Genomic DNA, 19,006 nt, shown 5'->3' on the forward strand with positions numbered 1-19,006 from the left:
TAGTAGTAGTAGTAGTAGTAGTAGTAGTAGCAGTGGTAGTAGCAGCAGTGGTAGTAGCAGTAGTAGTAGCAGTAGAGAAGGGAGGGAAAGGGGGAAGGAGAAGGATAGGGGGAAAGCATAGCAAGCACTCTTTAACATGCCTTAATGTGAGGTAGTTAAGGTATATATTTCACTGAAAAATATTAAGTATAATTACCATGTAACAATGAAAATAAATTTATTTTAAATGAGACTAAATTATCATTATTTAGAAGGGACTGAGGCAAGTTATTCCAGCTTTTTGATCCCCGTGACAGAACACTCTGCTGGGCGTGTGTGCTCCTGCATAACGGTGGACGCAATTGATGAGTTCTACGGGGCACAGAGCGGGGCATCACAGTAAAGCCAGGGTATACAGGGAAAGAGTGAAGAGCTTTGTGTACAAATAAGTTAGTTTGAAGGTATATAATATCGGGAAGCTTTAACAACCTAAAATCTCTAAAAATACAGTTTGTATGAGCATACCGATCTTTAAAGAACATAACACGTAAGAGGTTTTTTTGTGAAATAATCAGGCTGTCGATGAAGGTGTTATAGGCGCCTCCCCATATGGCACAACAGTATTAGTCTGGGAGCTAGCAAACATTTAATTCACATCTCGAGTACAAAAGGTTTGAGGTATGGAGTTGTTAGGATGATGGCTGGGGACCAAAAAAATGCAACTCTTAAGTGACACTTTTGGGGACACCACCAGGGGGAGCTGTTAACAAAACCCCCAGATATTGGTTTCAAACACATCTTTGAGTACATTCATCAAACCTGTGCTAAATGACTCTCTGATAGAGTAGGAACCACATGAAATAACTCTTAAGCGGCCGCCATGGGGATAAGTCCATTTCTGAGTGACCAGTAGGGGGCGCCCCTGCAACATTTAAATCACATCTGGAGTACATCCACAAAACCTATTGGAAAATGTTCCTTGGGTCTTACTGCATCTATAACAACTCATCTGAGTTGTCACCTTTGGGGATTAACCCTTTTCTGAGGGGGTCGAATGTGATCATGAAATGACCACGCCCACATATTGATATAAAGCACATATTACGTACATGCTCAAAACAGGTGCTGAACTGTTCTCTAGTGTGTTCTTCATCATTATGTTGACGTCTGAGTTGTCACCTATGGGGATTAACCCATTTCTGAGGGGGTCAAAGGTGATCATGGAATGACCACGCCCACATCTTGATATAAAGCACATATCACGTATATGCTCAAAACAGGTGCTCAAGTGTTCTCTAGTATGTTCTTTACCAAATTATGTACACTTCTGAGTTGTCACCTATGGGGTTAATAATTTTCTGACATTATCAATTCAAAGAAAATGTCCCACTGGAAAATTATCATCTCAACCACGCGCATGCATAGTATGTAAATTCAACTCTGTACCGGGCTTGATATTGAGGTATACAGGGAACTACTTTAGGAAACAACTTTATTGTGTTACAAAATTCGCCATTGCTGAAGCAAAGGAATCAACATTACAAACTATGTACAAAGCAAATGAAATTCATGAGTAAATAATTCTGCAAAAGACCTTCACCCAGAAAACTCCTGCCATCAATTGTGCCTCTTCTATATTTCGTTCTAAATCAAAGCCAAGTAGCATAGTCCATTATGCCAAGAATAATTTCTTGATCATGCCTACAACTTCATAAAAACAAAATCACATCTGTTGCCAACTAATCCCGCTAATTATCCAACCATATTCAAAATAACACTTTTCATGTCAGTGTTTACAATTATTATGTGACATCTGTGGGAACATAATGATAAATGAAAATGACCTTGGACTAACTTCTTTCATCGTCATCAGAGCTTTCGGCGCCTTCTTCATCTGATGATGCGATTTCCATGCTGTTATCAGGGTCCTCCTCCTCTCCCAAATCTCGCCCTTCCTCAGGGACCAAACCTGCCGGCATTTGTTCCCCTTCAAACCATATTGGCATATAGTTGCCATCTACCAACTGCCAGCCATCCCTTTCTTTCGGATCCTGCATGATTTCCAGCTGATCTGCATTTGCCCACATTTTTGATACAAATGCCACACGGTTGATGTGCATGTTGCACTCCGATTCGCAAGGAGGTATCCCACTTGCATCAATGCCTTTAAGTTTGGCAAGAGGGTTGTTTCCCTTCATTTTAGGTCCATAGCTATTCTCAAATTTCTGGTATCTGTGTTTATTCAATGCTGTACCAGCTTTCGCACCATAGATACTGGCTGTGAAGTGTTGCAAGGTTGCCCTGCTGGTTTCAGTTGTCTCATCCTTGCGATCTGTGCAAAAGCATTTTGGACATCTGGCATTTTGGACATCAGTTGAAATGGACGTACTTTGCCCTTCCGAGAGAAAGTAGAGGTGTAATCACAGCCGGTGAAGGCATGAAACCAGGAAGAGATGAACACAGCTGGGGTCCTAGTTGGTTTGCGATTCTAGTGATGTTGATGTAACGCCTATTGTTCTTTGAAACTGTGCCAACATCCATCCACAAAGTAGCTTGCAACTGTGTTGAATGGTATATCAGAATAACAGCAATGTCTGTGTCAGATGCTCGAATGACAGTATTTCCACAATCAAGATCAGCTGCTTTTGCGTGAATTATCATCTTGGTGTCCGCCTCTTGGTGATTTGATGTCAGTGATTCTTCGACCTCCCGCATCATGACACCTTCCGATACCCAGAAATGGTAACATTTACCAGGGACATCCATGTATAAGTGCCGAGTTCCAAGTATTTGTCCATATGAAGGATCTTGCCACTCATCTGCCAGGAACAGAGGTAGTTGTCTCTTGAAAGATCTGGATTTCAGTGCATCACTAAGGTCTTTTGGTACTCTCCTCTGCTCAGGCCCAGTTATACGGTATTCCTTCTCGACAATGCCACGCCTGTCCCTCTCGGCATCCTTCAACGATGGTTTTGGGTAGTCATCAAATACTAGATGCACCTGCCTGGCTGAGGAGGACAAGGAATGAATCAGAATGCTTCTTGCCAAACCTCCATACGTTGGGGGAAGGTTGGGTGGAAGTACACGTAGGAGAAACTGTCCGTCAATTATGAAACCATCAATCACCTCTGGTCTTTCTTGTTTCCCAGTTGATAGTTTGCCCTCCAGGAGATTTAACAGTTTGCTCTTGTCTGTCTTAACCAGAGTTTCATCAGGATTTCCCATTGAAAGAGGCACTGGTGTCAGTGGGTACTGGAAGACATGTGGCAAGTCAAGTTCTCTCTTCACAGCTAGAACCACCAGGCGACCCAAGAGATCACGTGTGCACACCAGTCTGGCTATCCTCTGATCAGGAGTTTTCCGGTTCTTTGCTCCTCCATCTTTGAATGACAAAAACGTGGACTTCGATATCCTACTTTCAAATTTGTCCGGATCACTCGCACATGTTTCAATGAACTCCTTATGTCGTGTTTTCCCTGTCTCTGGTACATTGAGTAAGACTTCCTTGATTTCCTGACTTACTGCCTTACCAGTGCTGATGTTGACTAGGAGTTCTGTGTTGTCTGTTGTTGGTTGGAGAAAGGGGTTCTGGGTGTCTTTAATCTGTTGTGTGATTTTTATCAGGTCCCTGTTATCACGTGCTATTCGTTTTGGCATGAGTTCTGCTGTGGCCTCATCACTGTTGTTCAAACCTACCATCTCCTCAAGTAGCCTCACAAATGATGCACGAGTTGACTTGGTCACCATCCATCTGAGTCTAGCACTGTAGCTGTTGGTGCATGAGGTGATTCCAGTTAGTCGAGAGGCAGCATCAGCATTTATCGTCTGCTCTAGAGTTAAATCCACAGGATTTCGGCTGAATGGGTTATTTGTCCTGCGTACAGTGAAGGCTCCTTGATCAAGGATCTCTCTCAGTCCAGGATGTGTTTCCTCTATGTTCAACAGATCAAGCTGGAACTTTGTCAACCAACGAGCATAGTTTATATGATTAGTTGCAAAGAACAAATCAATCATTGGTGTCAGGGTGCAGATGAACAGGTCAATGTCGTTGGTGCGGATGCTTCTCTCAAACTGATGATACAATCTGATGTAATCAATGTACATATACCAAAGCGCTGCTGTTGCACCATGGGCTCCTGAGCGTGTGAGGTCCGAGTATTCAGAGTATGCAGTGTCACAGCGCTGAAACAATTCATTTGATAAGATGAGTGAGAGGTCCTCTGGATTTTGTACTTCCATAGTACTCAGAAAGTCCTGCATTTCATTGTTTTGTTCATTCTTCTCAAGAAAGGCAAGGAAATGCAACTTCTCAAATGCAAGGGCAAGGAGAGGGTGTAGCCTCTTGCATCTGTTAAAATGCTTCCCGGATATAAAACCCTTGAGTGACCCAGGGGCAAGGACTTCTGTTTCTGTCAGCATGGAGGGTCCTCCAGATTCTGCTATCAACTTGCCAACCGCTTTGAAGAATGCCATTTCTATATGGAAAGCGCCAAGCATGATGAAGATGTTATTGAATCTTGGTGCTTCCATAACTTGATTTGCATAGCAGGTTTTGCTGCATTCAAATCATACGTGACTACTCCATACGTCTGATTGCATTCTTGTGCACATTTCTGGGTAGCGATGAGTGTGTTTCGAACCACTGACAAGCTTGTGATTGGTTCTTTGAGGTTGGTCATGTAGCGAACTTCTTGTTTTGGCAAATTGTCTGTACAAATATTTGCATTGAAGCCAACCCACATTGGGATATTGTCACCCTGAAGTGCATGATTCATCAGCCAAATGGTTTCCAGTTTTCTTGCTTTTCACCAACATCAGTCAAGTTGAAGACATTTCTGTGTTTGTAATCAAACACTGTGACCTTTGGGATTCCTCTGAATGGTGTCAAAGGGGATTCTGGAACATTCAGGGTCCTTCTCTTTGATGTTTTTTTTATTGCTTGAATTGATGGCATTTGAACTGTGTCAATTTCTTTCGTCTTATGTGACATCACATCTCTGCCAGGCGGAGAGACTTTCTGTGCTTCCGACCCTGAAACATTCTGGTAGAGGATACCCATGGTGTCATGAAGTGTATTTGCTCCAGATAATGTGTGTGTCATTTCGTCAAAGTTATCAAATGCTAATCCCATGGGTTCACCAACAACAGTCTCTTCTGGACAAGCTACATCCCTTGCTAGTATGGCTTCAGCTGTGGCAGTCTCCAGTTCTTCTAAAGCAGAGTAGTTTAGGCAGTAACCAAATCTATTCAAAACTGTCACCAACTTCTTACTCCCAGTGACTGACTTAATTGCCATTCCAAGAGTTACACGTTTGGCAGGCATTGCTTTCCCTCTGTTCACAACAAAAAGCATATCTTGGCTTGTTGACTGGACCCGACGTTCAATCCTCTTCCCACAAAGGTTAGTGCTTCCACTGTACAGTATCCTGATGAAATTTGTCACAAGTTCTGGAGGGGATACATTTCCTGTCCTTAGATCACTGAGGGTTGGGTTCATTGGGAGTTCCTTCTTTGGTGCCTTTAGCAACTGGTTTCGCAGCAGCAGTGCAGCTTTAGTGATAACACGTTCATCTGAGTCTGAATAATCATAGGCTAAACGGACTGCATCTTCAGCTATTTCGGCATTGTAAATAATATTGCCCAATTTCTTACCTTCAGGAACATGGACCTTGATTCTTACCCCAAACACATTGGTCAAATGACGCATCAGACTGAAACGTTGCATTGGGTTTTCATCCTCTAATGAACAAAAGTCCAAATATCGTTCATAAACCGAAGTCAGTAGCTCTGCACGTTTGTCAACAATAATTGAATTTTCTACATAGGCACGCAAATTCTTTATGGCAGTCCCAGTTTCTTTCACTCCACCTGTTGCAGAACTGTCCTTACTACATGTATTTGTAGATATTCTTTTTGCTTTCAGTACATAAGCACTCTTGCAGGAATGGTGATACTTTGCTGCCTTCGCAATTAAGTCCACCCCACTAATCTTACCCAAAAGTTCTTCATCACCAAGTTTCCTAGCAGCCTCTTGAATGCTTTCTGCTGCATCAAAAGCTTCACAAGCTCCTACAACTTCAACTACACCCTTCTTCTTTTTTCGTTTAAGTCCACAAAATAGACAAACTGCAGGGAATATACCAAAGGAAGATGGATTCTTGTCACGATTGCCAACGGATCGCAGTTTCACAGTTGGAGTCTCACTGACATCAGGGGTCACTTTCACTGCAGTGAATTTTTGGTAACACTTCAGGTGAAATCCGTCAGTTTCACCAGGCAGTTTTGGCAACTTCACAACAATAGCAAAATATTTTGAATCCTTGAAATTGGGTTTCGACTGCCTCGTCTGTGCCGCTTTAAGCATGGATGCCCAACTTTTCTCATTGAACACATTGACATCTTGGCAGGCCTTCTTCTCAGGTGGCTTCCCCTCATCCACATGCAGTATACATGCTCTGTTTGATGTAACCATATTGCTGCTTGTAGGGGGCTCCATCATGGGTGCAGGAATATCACCTGAAAGAAACATGATGTTAAAGATTTCTGCCACAAGTTGTTTATTGCAAAAATTAAACGGGTGGAGCTTGTTTTATGTCTATGATAATGGGTTGGTAAATTTTGGCCCAAGAGATCACCATGACCACGAGCAACCTACGTATTATCTAAAGTTATGTGAAGTTTAACCGTAGGACACCCTCTATGTTTAAAGTTGATTGCTGCATTTTGGTTAAGAACACTCACACTGCTGCCCTCACACCACAATAATCTCTATCTCCACGTCACAGCAAGCCCCACTCAATATAAAAAGCTGTAGGGTTGTACGTATCGTAATTACATGCAAACAAAATAAAGTAACAAGGCACAATAACACCTATGTTTCACTAAAATAACAGTGAGAAGACACAATAACACTTATGATTCACTAACACAGTCATATAGGTTACTCACAGAGTAGGTGTGTCGTCGGTGAGGCAGGTCTCTGCTAACTGACGAGACCCGCCCAACCGGCAGCCCACAAAACCTTCGAAATTCCAAATACAGTTTCGAACAAAAGCTTCGAAATCCCGAATACAGTTTTGAACGCTCCTATGTCAATCACCCTGGCCTAGTTAGTTTAATCAAAGGTTCAATAGTTAAAGATGGTACTTGGAGTTAATAAGAATAGAAAATTAATATATTGTCACAACGAACAAAAGATGATATGAAAACACAAGACATGATAATATAAATAATAAATAATAAACACAGGGTCATTCACTCACATGTGCTTTATATCAATATGTGGGCGTGGTCATTCCATGATCACCTTTGACCCCCTCAGAAATGGGTTAATCCCCATAGGTGACAACTCAGACGTCAACATAATGATGAAGAACACACTAGAGAACAGTTCAGCACCTGTTTTGAGCATGTACGTAATATGTGCTTTATATCAATATGTGGGCGTGGTCATTTCATGATCACATTCGACCCCCTCAGAAAAGAGTTAATCCCCAAAGGTGACAACTCAGATGAGTTGTTATAGATGCAGTAAGACCCAAGGAACATTTTCCAATAGGTTTTGTGGATGTACTCCAGATGTGATTTAAATGTTGCAGGGGCGCCCCCTACTGGTCACTCAGAAATGGACTTATCCCCATGGCGGCCGCTTAAGAGTTATTTCATGTGGTTCCTACTCTATCAGAGAGTCATTTAGCACAGGTTTGATGAATGTACTCAAAGATGTGTTTGAAACCAATATCTGGGGGTTTTGTTAACAGCTCCCCCTGGTGGTGTCCCCAAAAGTGTCACTTAAGAGTTGCATTTTTTTGGTCCCCAGCCATCATCCTAACAACTCCATACCTCAAACCTTTTGTACTCGAGATGTGAATTAAATGTATGCTAGCTCCCAGACTATATAGAAGGTGCGGATATATTAGAGATAAATAAATTTGCCGTAAAGAGTTTTGGTTCAAACAATCTCTTAGTCTGTATATTACGCCCGTTAGCAGGGCTACCTTTGATTTTACCATGTCAATGTGTTGTTGTTGTTGAGATGCTCAATGCTCGCACGCCAAGTGAGATCACCAGAGTCGGAGCCTTCGAGAAGGCTTGGAGATAAGAACGAACATGGCGAAGTTTACCGTCATACCGCTGGCGTCAATAAACCCCGCCCCGCTCATCGTCGATGACGAACTCGTTGACTTTCGCGCACAGGGACGCCTTCTCGGTCTTAAGATCTCCCGGCGTGGGCTCACCCCCCATGTCACCGAGAGGGCGGCGCGGGCGAGGGCGGCGCTAACCATGTTGTATCGCTTTCGGGATCTCGAACCCAGAATAAAACTGCATCTAGTCAAGGCCATGGTGATCCCTATTATCACTTACCCGCCCATTCCCATACATCGGCTAAGTGCGACGGCCCTCGGTCGGCTCCAGAAGGTGCAAAACGCGGCGTTAAGATTTGCCCTCAGCGCAAGGTGGGACGAGTTCAGGACCACGCGTTCCCTCCACGAAGAGGCTGGCATACCTCCACTAAACATCCCTCTCCATCGGATGGCCGTAGCTATATGTTTTGGACCCTTCTTTTCTTGTATTAAATCAACTCTTTTATCACTCTCGGTTGAGTGAGTAGCAGGTCTGCTTGAGGCGAGAACCAAGCTCGGTCTGCCCATACCACTGATTTCTAGGTTACATTTTTCTTTGCTTTAGGGGACTTACATCCTTGACACGCCTTAATTTTCTACATAAGCAGTGGCCAATACTTCCTGTCACACCCATTGGCTCGCTCATTATGTTGTATTGGTTTACTTCTCCTGCTTATTCGTAATTCAGTCTTAAGACACTCCCACAGTGATTTTTCTGTTAAATTATTGGCTCATAACATGTCGCCACGACTGACGTCACGGGTCAGAGTCTTTTTCAATGGTTGTTCACACTTTCTGACCACGCCTACTGGGTATCTGTTTTCTGTATCTGAGTCTGGGTCTCTGTTTTCCTTTACCCTCGTTGTTTCCCCTCTTTTGTACTTTGAGATGTTTACACTGTTATATATGTCACTCCTCTGTTTCCTCGTCTTCTGGGTCCTGACATATGGACCCGGATGGAGGCTGATTGCTGGGAACAGTTCCAGGCCCTCCGAGACCTCCACCGAGAAGCCCCGGGCAGGAGCCATTCGTGGTTCCCACGGAGTCTCCTCGCCCTGCAGGCAAACTCTGATCCTGCCCCGAGATTCAGCTGAGACTGGCGCTCACACTCCCTCTCTCCCATGCACATTATAACCACCCGCGCTCACCTCCTCACGTTACCATATGTCCGCACGCCCCCGCCCCTTTGCCAGTATGTAAAGTATCAATCACCTACTCCCTACACCACATACCACACCAGACCACCAATGTGTATATCGTCTGTATACCCGCCTACGCCTTTCATGTCTATTCCCGTGTCCATTCTCATCGTTCTTCAGTGTATTTTTACTTGTGACCTTACTTTTATCATCACTCCCCTACATGTCGCCTGTAACCCTCTTACGTCATCATATCATATCGCATGATTTTATCCTGCTAAGCTAAGTTTACCCACTTTATGTATTCTTTTTTATGTAAATAACTGTACCTGTATGTAAACTACGTATACATTTATACCTGTATGTAAGGCTGGTAAGCCGTTGTACTCGCATCTGCCCAATTATTTTTGCTATATGTTCCCTAATATCTTCTACTTCCAAAACTATAAAACAAAAATAGCAGTGCCGATTCCGCTCGGCTGCCTTCCACCTCCTCCTTTACCTCTGTTTTTTCCCTCGCTTTTCCCCTTTGTATGTACATGGATGTGTATTGATATTGATATTTATCTTTGTATGTACGCCCACCCCCCTCTCTGTACCTTCCCCCCACTGTTCTAATAAATATTTTGAATCATGATGTGTCACGAATGCAAAGCAGGACTGCGCGGTTGGCTGTTTTCGTGCATACCACACGGAACAAGATTTCTGAGTGAAAGGTGTGTGTGTGTGTGTGTGTGTGTGTGTGTGTGTGTGTGTGTGTGTGTGTGTGTGACCCAGAGGAGCGCTATCATCATCCTCAGGAAGGGCTGCACCTGATGGTGGGTAGACTGAGGGAGGAACTTGCGTCAACCAAGGCATTAATTAAAAACCGTAGGGAAGTGATAGACGAACTCCCTGAAAAGAGGAGTGTGTTTGTGGAAGTGTTATCCATAATGGGCACACTGATCGCTCTCAACAACAGTGTCGTGGAGAAACTAGAGTGGAGATCTATCGAGTGCACTGCTAGCCACGAGAAAATTGACGAAGAGTGGAGTGACCATTTAGACACTAGCGAGTCAGCCCGGGCTGGTGGGATTCTCTCGAGACAAGGGGCTGGATTTTTTTTTTTTTTTTTACAACAAAGGAGGCAGCTCAAGGGCACACAAAAAAAGAAAATAATAAAAAAAAGCCCGCTACTTGCTGCTTCCCCCCCCCAAAAAAAAAAAAAAAAAAAATTCAAAGGATCGTAACTTTCCGCCACTAAGATCTTATAGCCCTCTCGTAGCCGCCATTTTTTTTTTTATCGTGGGCTACGATCACCACTAAGGTGTATTTTCAAAAGACCGTCCGGATGCTCGTAGCTCACGATGATGCGATCGTAAATATCGGTCCGTTCCGTCCCGCTGTCCAGGAATGGAACGCAGCTTTTTTTTTTTTTTTTTTTTACGTCTTGGCCTATTGCGCCGGTAGGCTGCTTCCCGGTGGATTCTGAATTCCTGATGGTCGGTCCAAGGCTTCTTCCCGGTGGGGCCTGATGGTCGGCCCAGCCCGTTCTGGCGCAGGCCAGTGTTTATAGTGGCGCCATCTTGCATTGGCTCATGCTGCCCTCCCGGAGCTCATCTTCAATCCTAGAATCTAGAGTCCGGGTTGATAGGTGGTCTTCTGGACAGCATGTGGGTTGTTCAAAGCCACTCGGCGGTTCGTTTGGCCAATCAGAAGTGTATCATCAGCCTTTGAGAGTGTTAGCCAGTAATATTGCACCGTGTAAACGTAAACAAATACATGCATTTATATGCCCGAGGCGTTAGTGTAATAAGTAGTGCAAGAACTGCCCAGCTGAGAACAGTAAGAAGTGGCGGAAAGAAAAGTGGACATGGCAAGTGAGGAGCAGCACACCAAACGCCTTCGTTGAGTCAACTTTTCAGATTAAGACCTGCTGACAATGTGTAAAATAATTAGTCATACCTCCACTTAATATCTGTAACACTGAACACTGGGTGGGACGCTTTGTCACACAGTGTTCTTAGGCAGAACTCCTTATTATAATTTCCAGGGTAGTACATAGACTGCATAGGTATTTATTTATCATCACATCGGCCGATAATGAATTTTCAGCCCTGTAATTACTTTATAACTGATTTGCAGTTAACTATATTACAGGAAAACTGTGAAATCAGTTATTGGATGGATTTTTCATTTTCCTGTTATGAGACCTAGTCTAACCTATCCTAACCTACCCTACCCTAAAGTAGCTTAACCTACCCTACCCTAAATTAACCTTACCTAACCTACCCAAACTAACCTAACCTTACTTAGCATAACATAACCTAATTACAATAACATAACATTGAATCATTTTGTAAGTAAGGTTAGGTAAGTGTTAGTTTATGGTAGGGTAGGCTAGGTTAGGTTAGGGTAGTTTAGGGTATATTAGGTTACGTTAGGTTCCAAACTTAGCAAAATGAAAAATCCATTTCACAAATTCATTAAGGATTTCATGAAATGACTGATTTCACATTTTCCCTGTAACATATACACGCCAGTTCACGGCCATTTCGCCCCCAAGTATTATCTAACTACCGTATGCACAAATCATGTAGTAGTATAAACGTTATTAAAACCCAAGAGAAACACTCCTGTACTGGCTATTATCACGATCAATATGTCACATACGAGTCATGTAATGTGGGCGAAATGACGCCACCGAGTGGGCGAAATGACTTTTTGCTATGGGCGAAATGACCGGATACCTACACGCCTCCTTTTTTTCATTTTTTAAAATTGTTGCTATCAAACCTTGACCACACCCTAAATAATCCGTTAGAAACATTTTTGAGGTAGAAACACCCTTCCTGCCCCAGCTTTCCGGACCTCTGCAGGGAACTAGCTAGAGTTTGTGGTTGGGAGCTTGGAAATAAGCAATTTGCACTTAAAATTACCTACAAATGCAACATAATTACTACCGCTTTCCCAAGTCAGTTTTGATAGATTATATTGATAAGGGGGTACGCGACACCTGGGGGGTGGGGCTGTTTTGGTCAAAATTTAGCATTTTGCAAAACTGGGTTAAAAACGTTCTTATACCATCTAGAAATAATCCCCGATCAATGTTTTCCTCGTAGTGCAAATTTTAAATGTCTGGCGCGGGTTTAAATGGACCGAGTTAAAGGTTAAATTTTGTTGATAGGGTTAAGGAGATAGGAGTATTAAAAGGTAAGAGTGACAAAAAAAACACGATTGCACGCGATGTTGGACGAACATAATAAAAGAAATACCATTATGCCTTTCTGTATGGGAAACTTTCAGAATATTTTCCATAGGGCTCTAGGCATACCTAAAGACTATTCACAGCCATAAAATGAAAGTGATTGGCTATGTATTAACGGTGCTTGGCTATGTATTAATGGTGCTGTGTAATTTTAAGTGTCATTACTCGTATACGCACATATATACGTATAAGTATACATATAAGTATACATACATTGTTCTGGCAACATAGATGCCTACTAAGTTTCATCTCAATACCCGATAGTTTAGTTAGATGACCTCAGGTGTCCCATACCCCATTAATGGGAAGGAATGGCTTTGCGAGTTGAGTGGCTCGTGTTTTTGTTTCATTGTAGTGTAAGGCACTGACTGTCACCACCTCATTTTTTTCTGGTAACTGCACTTAAGTCTCACAATGGTGGAGAAAACCATTTTTTTTCTAGTAGATTTTCGTGTTTCGAATTAATTTGCTAGGTAACTTTGTCGGAAACCAATTTTTTTATCCTTCTCAGAATGTAATGAATAATTAAATTAATGAACTATGAAATAAAGGAAAGATTAATACGTTAGGTACGTACTTAAATAATACACCAAAACCTACAAGAAAATAATTTCGTCCTCATTTTATACTCATAACATAGTTATGTGGCGTGGTGAGAGACCTAATTAAACTAACCTAATCCAACCCAACCCATCCTAGTAACCTATGTAACCCTAAAGTTATTTTCTTGTAGGTTTTTGTGTATTAAGTTAAGAAGTACCTATCGTATTAATCTTTCACTTATCTAGTTATGCATTAATTTCTGAAGATACAAATATTGGTTTGCAATTGAGTTAACTAGCAAATTAATTAAAAACATTTTTTTTTTTTTATTTATTGTTGGAAATATTATAATTTTACAATCACTTTTGGTTATAGGGTTGGCTGGACAGAAAAGCTGTCCTGCAGGAGAAGTTCACCCGTCAAGTAACTGCTGAGAAGGAAATAACTGCATGGGATGAAATAACTTGTGCCGGCAATGCAGTTTCTCGCGTGTAGCAAGGCAGAGAGAAAGCTAATAAAAAAAAATGTTGATTTCAAATCAGTGGTGAAAAAGAAGTACCCTACCCTAAAACGTGAACAGGAAAGAACTGGTAAGGAAAATTGTTTACTTTTGTGGGGACAGTAGTCATTTATAATAACCGTAGGCATGCGTGCGTGCGCGCACACACACACACACAGTTGCCTTGTGGCCCACACCTGACAGAGGTCGGACGTGTTTCACGGCGCTCCGAAAGGAGCAGCCCGGGCCCAGCCTGTTGGCCTCCCCCCTTCCCCTACTTCCCCCTCTCCTATTTCATCAAAACCCCAACACCGTAAGAAACTTTTGTGGCATGAAGCTTTATAATGGTGACAGACAGTGAGTGCAGTGCCTTTGTGGTGCCGTGAAGACACTAGAGTTGAAATGGTCAGTGTGACGCCGACGCGGCTTTACCATCCGACGGACCCCCAGGTCCTCCCAGGTACACCAGCCCGTTTATCGCTGGCTGAGAAACTTCGGTTCAGGTGCAGTGCAGTGTTGAGGCCCGTCACTCAGGTGGAGTCATGGGTGGGGCAATCAGCACTCCGCTTAACATACAATGCAGTGCAGACCAGAGGCAGAGACAATAGACGTTCCCACGCCTACTGCCGCTCGGTCAGCCTCTTCCCATCCTGCTGGACGGATTGGCAGGTCAACGCTAAGCCCATAAGCTGAGTGAGGGTCGAAATCGCCTCTACCTGCACCCCAGCCATCACTGCGACCTGACCCCTTCTGACCTGGGGTTGACCTGGGGCTTTACACCTGACGCGCCACCCGGAAGACCACACCGCCTCCTACCGCACAAACGCACTGCATTCCGCCTCACCTCCACTCCTCCCGCCCTCAACCATTTAATCACAACTTCCCCACAATGTAAACCAAAGACCCCCTATACCCCTCTCATATCGTACATTTCCCCTTCTTTTACTATATTTCAATATTGTACTTTAACCTGTATATTTTCAGCTAAAGATTGATTAAATTAATCAAATTAGGCGCCGCAACAGCCAGGGTCATATGGCGCCGCATTCAAGAGTTAAAAACTAAAAAAATAGAAAAAAAAACTAAACTAAAAGGGCTAAAAAAAGGAACCTAAAAAAGTAAACAAAGAGCAAAGCCAAACAAAACGAGACGAAACAAATCACACATAAAACGGTCATAACTCATGGAGAAGGCCAGCCTTCTCCATAAAGAGAAGTACCTCATGTCCCGAGGAAAGGCAACTCCCTCCCAGCATCAGCGAAAGGCGGAATGGTCCGTCTTCTCCCCGACACTGCGACAGGTATCCCACTCGCAGCTCCCCCAAACTGGGGCACTCGACCAGGAAGTGCCGCACAGTCAGGGGAACCAAGCAGTCATCACAATAAGGCTGCACCCCCCGGGACATGAGGTAACCATGTGTTAGACGCGTATGACCCGTCCGAAGACGGGTCAAGGCTGTCTGCGAGCGACGGTCACGGACACTTTCGTATGACCAAGGACGAGACACAGTCCTGGTAATCTCTCCCATTTTGGAAGTCGCACCCCGAGCATTCCACCTCTCCTGCCAACTGGCAAGAATTGCCTTGCGAATCTCTGGAAACATATCTGTACATGGGACAGCACTAGGAGGGGCAGCTCTAGCTGCTGCCTCCCTTGCAAGTCCATCAGCTCGTTTGTTCCCGTGTACGCCAACGTGTCCTGGAACCCAACAAAACCCAACGCGATATCCCCTGTTGCTGAGCAAATACAGCCACTCGAGAGCAGATAAAACTAGGGGATTAACAGAGGGAGTAAAGGAGCCCAGCACAGAAAGAGCGCTACGAGAATCACTAAAAATCATAAAAGAGTTCACAGGAAGGGTAAAAATAATCTGTAAAGAGAGGACTATTGCAGACAGCTCTGCAGTAAATACAGACGCAACAGAAGAAAGACTACCTCCCCGACAAAAGGAGGGGAACACAACACCAAAGCCAACTCCAGCATCCAATTTAGAGCCATCAGTAGAGACAGGGATGGAATCCGAGTGTTCAGTGAAATGCTCTAAAAATAAGGCTCGGGACGCATATGGCGGTAAATCCCTCTTACTATCTATTGTGGGAGAACACACGGATACACCGGACAACTGCCAGTATCCAACCCTAGGTACTCGATAAGGGCAGATAGGAATGGGAGGGAAAGACAACGGTGTCATGGCAGACGCTATCCGAAACCCAAAAGGTTTAGGGAGACTAGGTCGCTCATCATATGCAGGCGAACGGGAATCCCGCAAAATTGACACACAAGGAACTGATTCTGGAAGGTGTTGGACGCGGAACCAGCAACGGAATAGAGAGGACTGGCGTCTCAAATCCAGAGGCAGGACGCCTGCATCCACGAGGAGGCTAGGTATCGGTGAAGACCGGAATGCACCAGTAGCCAAGCGGACCCCGGCGTGATGTACTGAGTCCAACACGCGTAGGCGAGCCTCCTTGGCGGAGGAGTATACCTCGCAGCCATATTCCAACTTGGAAAGGACGAGTGTTCTGTGGAGGAGGAGTAGCGTGTCCCTGTCTGCACCCCAAGAGGTATGAGCTAAAACACGAAGGAGGGACAGGGCTTTCTGACAAGGCGCCTTAACGTAACGTAAATGAGGCACCCAGGTTAGGCGGCTATCAAATAAAAGACCGAGGTAACGAGTCGTCTCTACACAGGACAGACAGGACAGTCGCCTATTACCAAGATATAAGTCAGGGTCCGGATGAACGCCTCGAAGACGACATAAATGCATAGCTACTGTCTTTGAGGACGAAAATCGAAAGCCGCGAGTATTTTCCCAATTGGCGACTCTATTAATAGTCAATTGCAGTTTTCGTTCGATCAACGACATCCTTGCCGCAGAAAACGAAATGGATAAATCGTCTACATATAAGGAGCTATGAACTCCATCAGGCAGGACACCAACGACTCCATTAATAGCCACAGCAAATAGCGTAACACTGAGAATACTTCCCTGTGGTACACCATCCTCAAGTGGACAAACCTCGGAAAGAGTACTCCCCACTCTAACCCGTAAAAGACGATGAGATAAAAACTCCTGAATAAAAACAGGGAGACGGCCACGAAGACCAAACTCAAACAGGTTAAGTAAAATTCCATGACACCAAGCTGTGTCATTGGCCTTCTCCAGATAAAAAAAAACACGGTCACCTGGTGGTGATTATTGGCAAACGCCTCACAAACTGAGGACTCCAAGGATAAAAGAGCATCCGAAGTGGAGCGCACCTTTCGGAAACCATATTGCACCGGGGTCAATAAATTCCGGCTCTCCAAGTACCACATAAGCCTGACATTCACCATCTTTTCCATCACTTTACAAATGCAGGATGTTAAAGAAATAGGACGATAGTTAGTTCCTTGGAGATGATCTTTCCCAGGCTTCAGAATGGGGAGAATTACAGACATACTCCACAGAGATGGAAAATCACCGGTACGCTAAATGAACTTGTAAAGTTCCAATAAAAATGTAAAACCACAGTCAGACATGTGGCGTAAGAAAGCATAAGGGATGTCGTCTGGACCTGGCGAGGAATCATGACACAGGGATAACGCCGTCTTCAACTCGGAGAGAGAAAATGGGATATTATAAGATTCCCCTCCGGTGGAAGCGAAGTTAACGCCGAGTGATTCCAAATCCCGGCGATGACGAGCCCCTGGTGCAGTAGGATATTTCCTAGAGACACTGGCAAAGTGCTTGGCGAATAGGTCAGCAACAGTCTTAGGGTTCGCCACCGTTTCCCCTGCATGCGATAACACTGGAGGGGGAGGGGGGGAAAACTTCCCAGAGATCTTACGAACTCTGTTAAAGACTTATGTGAGCGTAGTTCTGGTAGTGATGGAAGAGAGATAAGTCTTCCAAGAAATTCGTTGAGCCTCCTTGAAAGTGCGTCGTGCTCGAGCACGCGCTCGCCGAAAAGCATCCAAACACTGGGGGTCCCCACGGTGACGACGAAGTCGAGAGAATGCAGCACGCTTCTCTTGCACAGCAGTAGTGCAAGCGGCGTTCCACCAGGGAACAGGACGTTTAGGGAACTGGCCAGACGTCCTGGGGACGGATTGAAGGGCTGCAGAATGTAAGGCATCAGTGAAATAGGATGCAGCCTCGTCAGAAGTTCCAAAGTCAGCCAACGGACGAAGAGAGGAGCTAAGTTCCGTAAATCGCTGCCAGTCTGCTTTATCTAGACGCCAGCGAGAAAGGCGTGACTGTGGTACAGAATCAATGCGTTCCGATAAAATTGGAAAGTGGTCACTGCCATACAAGTCCGGTAAGACCCGCCAACGAAAATCAGGAAGAGAATTAGAAGTGCAAAGTGAAAGATCTATAGAGGTAAAAGTACCAGTCTGGCTATGAAAATGTGTCACCTCCCCAGAGTTTAAAATTTATAATCCCTGATCCTCAATAAAAGAAGCAACTAAAAGTCCGCGTGGGTTGGTAGAACCATCATCCCACAACGGATGGCGACCGTTAAAATCCCCTAATAAAAGTAAAGGCGAGGAAAGTTCCTGCACCAGGTCGTCAAGATCGTGTCTGTCAACAGGAACACCAGGAGGGAGATAAAGGCTACATAACAGCAACAGACTGCAACGTTGAGTGAAGCTGTAATGGGACATAAGGGATATCACAGCGAAGGAATATGGCGGTGCCACCATGGTGGCCCTGTCCAGGATTAGGGGTACTGTAAACGGCACGATACCCAGGAGGACTAGAGTGAGTGTAGTCTCCGAGCATTGTCTCCTGTAAACAAAGACAAGCAGGAGAAAACCGAGATATCAATGCTCGGAGTTCCTCCCACGAGGCTCGTAGGCCTCTACAATTCCACTGGAGGAGTAGGAAGATGTCTATTTTCGAGTGCGCTCCAGGCGAGCCCCTGAAAGAGACTGCCTTTTACCCACCTGATTCGGTACGGTAATACGACGAGAAGAGGAGACTGGGACCCGAGAGAAGCCGGGTCGAGGGACCTCGAGCTTTCTCCCAACAAAGGAACCTGCGCCCCCTCCGGACGCCGCACTACTAGAGCCAGACCGCACACCACTCCCCGAAGCTACATGCTCGCGGGGAGGATTCCCAACACTATATCCAAGGGATTCCTCAGTTTCCATATCCCGATCAGGAAAACCACTAGAAGCAACAGGAACTGGAACAGAGGGGGTCGCAGCAGGCTCAATATGAGCCTCCGCATCTTCCTCCATAGGCCTTTCATGGGAGACCCCAGAATCATGTATACCTACAGTAATCTTAGTTGGCGGAACAGATTCAACTGAATCTGTAGAACCGCGATGTCGCTTCTTTATACCTCTGGCGGACTTCGGTGAAGCAATGTGAGGTGCATGTACAGTCGCGGACAGAAGTGAAGACACAGATTTCAGAACAATTCAGTCAGCTGGCGAAAACTGGCAACTAATATGGAGGTACCGTTAGTTTGAGTACCGGTAACACCGG

Source organism: Eriocheir sinensis, chromosome 23, assembly GCF_024679095.1.
Source record: "Eriocheir sinensis breed Jianghai 21 chromosome 23, ASM2467909v1, whole genome shotgun sequence".
Classification (NCBI taxonomy): Eukaryota; Metazoa; Arthropoda; class Malacostraca; order Decapoda; family Varunidae; genus Eriocheir; species Eriocheir sinensis.